A 4,680-nucleotide genomic window follows, 5' to 3' on the forward strand; every position below is an offset into this window, starting at 1 on the left:
CAAGAAATAAACCCATACATCTACAGCCAATTAATTTTCAACAAGGGTGCCAAGACCATTCAGTGGGGAAAAATAGTCTTCAAGAAAACACAACTGTTATGTATTGAATGTTTGTGTCCCTCAAATCCATATGTTGAAGTCCTAACCCCTAGTATGGCTGTATTTGGAAATGCCATCTCTAAGGAAGTAATAAAGTTTGGATGAGGTCATAAGGGTGGGGCCCTGATCTGATAGGATTAGTGTCCTTATAAGAAGAGATGAGACACTAGAAGGCCCTATGAGGACACAGGGAAATGGCAACAGTCTACAAGCCAGGAAGACAGTCCTCACTGGAAACCAAATCCAACAGAACCTGGATCATGGACTTCTAGCCTCCAGAACAGTGAGAAAATACATTTCTGTTGTTTAAGCCACCCAGCCTGTGGTATGTCATTATGGCAGCTTGAGCACACTAAGACAACAGCCTACAGAATGTGAGAAAATATTCTTGAATCGTATATCTTAAAAAAGTCTAGTATCCAGAATATTCAAAGAACTCTTATAACTAAACAGCAAAAAGACTAATAACCAAAAATTTTTTTTTAATGGGCAAAGTCTTAAATAGATATTTCTCCAAAGAAGATATGCAAATAGCCAATAAGCACATGAAAAGATGTTCACCATCATTAGTCATTAGCAACATGCAAACCAAAACCACAATGAGGTACCCCTCACACCCTCAAGGATGGCTATAATTGTTTTAAAACAAAGAAAAGAAAGTAAGTGCTGGCAAAGATGTGTAGACACTGGAAACTCCGTACATTGTGCATGGAGTGTAAAATGTTGCAGCCTCTGTGCAATACAGTTTGGCATTTCCTCAAAAAGTTAAACAAAATCTTTATATAACCCAGCAATTCCATGCCTAGGTATATACCCAAAAGAATGTAAAACCACTATTGAACACACACTTGCACACAAATGTTCACAGCAGCACTATCCACAGTAGCCAAAAAGTGGAAACACTTCAAATGTGCAGTGACGAATGCATGGATAAATGAAGTATGAGTTATCCATACAATCCAGTATTTTTCAGCCATAAAACGGAATGAAGTACTGATACCTGTCACAACAAGGATAAACCTTGAAAACATTGTGCTAAGTGAAAAAAATTAGACACAAAAGATCATGTATTGTGGTTCCATTTACTCCTCAAAAAGTTAAACAAAATCTTTATATAACCCAGCAATTCCATGCCTAGGTATATACCCAAAAGAATGTAAAACCACTATTGAACACACACTTGCACACAAATGTTCACAGCAGCACTATCCACAGTAGCCAAAAAGTGGAAACACTTCAAATGTGCAGTGACGAATGCATGGATAAATGAAGTATGAGTTATCCATACAATCCAGTATTTTTCAGCCATAAAACGGAATGAAGTACTGATACCTGTCACAACATGGATAAACCTTGAAAACATTGTGCTAAGTGAAAAAAATTAGACACAAAAGATCATGTATTGTGGTTCCATTTATATGAAACATCCAGAATAGGTAAATCCCTAGATAGAAAGCAGCTTGGTGGTTGCCAGGGGCTGGGGGTAGGGGGTTGGGGGTAGGAGGATGGGAAGAGCCTGCTTCATGGGTACAAAGTTTTGCTTTTGGGGAGATGAAAATGTTTTGGAACTTGATAAAATAGAAAATCTTTTTTTTTTTTAATCCCTAGATAGAAAGCAGCTTGGTGGTTGCCAGGGGCTGGGGGTAGGGGGTTGGGGGTAGGAGGATGGGAAGAGCCTGCTTCATGGGTACAAAGTTTTGCTTTTGGGGAGATGAAAATGTTTTGGAACTTGATAAAGGTGGTGGTTGCACAACACTGTGAGTATACAAAATGCCACTAAATGGTACATTTCAAATAGGTTAATTTTATGTTGTATGAATTTCACTTCAATAAAAAAAACGAGGGAAAAAAGTCGGGCTGGGGGTTAGCCACATGTTGAGGTGGGGTTAGCTCCTGGAAGGGGCACAAGGGTAGCTTCCGGGGGGCGGGTCAACTTGGGGTTTTTGGGCTGACTTCTGGTTGCACTTGTGTGTGGATCTGTGCAGCATTGTCTAGGTATTTTATACTCCAATGAAAGGAAGTTTGGTTTTGTACTTTTTTAAAAAGTTCTTGCTGGGCCAGCCCCTGGCTCACTTGGGAGAGTGTGGTGCTGATAACACCAAGGCCACAGGTTCGGATCCCATAAACGGATGGCCAGTTCACTCACTTGGGAGATCGTGGTGCTGACAGCACCAAGTCAAGGGTTAAGATCCCCTTACTGCTCATCTTTAAAAAAAAAAAAAAAGGTCTTGCTGCATTTAAGATGGTGACAAGTGACAATAACTTTCATCCAATGATAGAATCAGGGTGAGGGTGATGTGTGAGAGGTGAATCATGAAGTATAGGGTCAGAGCCTGTCTTCGTTTCAAATATTGATATTTTATTCATCAGGCTTTTTTGCATTTACTTTGATTTTTTTAAATATTGCCATTAAAATATCTTTGTTATAAAACATCTTGGCAATCCCTTCGCTCTGGCCTAAATGTAGGGTTCACACCAAAATTCATACATTGAAACCTAAGCCCCAAGGTGATGGTATCAGGAGGTGGGGCCTTTGAGAGGTGATGATTCGCATGAATAGGATTAGTGCCCTCATAAAGGAGGCCTGAGGGAGCTCATCCTCCCCTTCCACCTTGTGAGGACACAGCAAAAAGGCACCGTCTTTAAGGGATAGACCCTCACCAGATACCAAATCTACTGGTGCCTCGACCTTGGACTTCCCAGCCTCCAGAACTGTCAGCAATAAAGTTCTGTTGTTTATAAATTACCCCGTCTAAAGTATTTTCTTATAGCAGCCTGAATGGACAGACACCCTTCAACTTTGCACCCCAGATGAGTGCCTCACTCACCTCCCCCTAGTCCTGGCCCTAACTTTCCATTGGGAAACCAACGCAAACACAGTCTGAAAAGCCATCAGGGGGAGTCTGCTCTCATTGGCTCCAACCCCAGAGCAGATTCAGAAACATGAATATGTGGGGGTGCCTCTTGCAGATTAAGCAGCTTCCTGAAATACCTCCCTCAGCCGAAGGCAGCAAAAACAAAACCCCAGCCTTTCTCCCTGATTCTCTACCTGGCTTCCAAATCCCTGCAGCACTCAGTGGCAGGGACTCAGGACCCCATGTTATCCACTAAGGAGCTGGATAAAAGGTAGTAACCAGAGCTCAGAATGGGGGATCTCAGCAGGACCCAAGTAAATGGGGCATACCCCATTCCCATAATCCTTAGCAGCATTCATTTCTGGAAGAATCTTTTTCTCTTTTGTTTTCTGAGTGGGCAAGGTAAGTGCAGGTGTCTTAAGTGTGCATTTGAGGAGAAGGTGAACCAGTGGATGTGGCATTACTTCTCCAGCACCCTCCCTCTTTCTAGCTCCTGGAGGATTAGCTCATAGAAGCAGATCCTCACATCCAGAAGAGAATTTTCAAGACTGTGTCACTTTCCCTTAGATGAATTATGAATCTCTAAATAAATAGATTTTATAAAGCAGTGTATTTCTTTACTGTAGCAATATAGGTATATTAGTCCATTTCAGTTGCTAATAACAAAATACCTGGAACTGGATAATTTGTAAGAAGACAAAATGTATCACTTACAGTTCGGAGGCTAGGAAGTCCAAAGTCCAGGGAACACTTATGGCGAAGGCCTTATTGGTGGATAGTGACTTCACAGCAAAGTAGGGTGTCACATGGCAGAAGAAGGCAGGAGTAGGAGAGAGAGCTAACTTCTCACTCCTTCTCTTTTTAAAGCCCTCAGAACCACGGCCATCACCACCATTAAACCATCAACTTCTGAATCCATTTACTAGGCATGGTCCTCACAATCTAATCACCTCTTCAAGGCCCCACCTTTCAATTACCATAATAGGATTTCCCACTCTCAACAGTTACTGTGGGGATTCAGCTTCTAATACATGGCCTTTGGAAGACACAATTCAATCAATCCACAGCAGTAGGGACTTATCCAAAGAATGTCATCATTTTTAATATTTAATAATTTAACATTTCCTACCCAGTTAATAGTGGTACATTCTAGAAAGAAACAAATAAATTCTTAAAAATCTATAATATTATAACAGATTTAAAAATCTGTAAAAAGTATGTATTTATATTCATATAACAGATATGTGATACATATACTTTATTTTTAAATGGGACCATATTCTAAAACAGCACAGTCCAATAGAAATTTCTGCAGTGATGAAAAAGGTTTATACCTTCACTGTCAAGTATGGTAGCCATTAGCCACAATTGGCCATTGAGCACTTGAAATGTAGCTAGTGTGACTGAGGGACCAAATTTCTAATTTTATTTAATTTTAATTGTTTAAATTTGAATTTACTTAAATATCCACACGTGATTAATGGCTACTGTATCAAGCAATGCGAATCTAAATAGCATTTTGCAAACATTTAATTCACTCAACATTAATTGGCAATGTCTTTCCAATTCAATAAATGTGCTTCTCAAACACTGGTACCTATTTCCATGATAACACTAATAAGTTAGAAAGTATAATGTAAAACTAGATCCCAATCACAATAGAACCAAAAATACATATATTAGGATAAATTTTTAAAGACCGCACATGATCCAAACAAGGAAACCT

The sequence above is a fragment of the Galeopterus variegatus genome, unplaced genomic scaffold (genome assembly GCF_000696425.1).
Source record: "Galeopterus variegatus unplaced genomic scaffold, G_variegatus-3.0.2 Scaffold1237, whole genome shotgun sequence".
Lineage (NCBI taxonomy): Eukaryota > Metazoa > Chordata > Mammalia > Dermoptera > Cynocephalidae > Galeopterus > Galeopterus variegatus.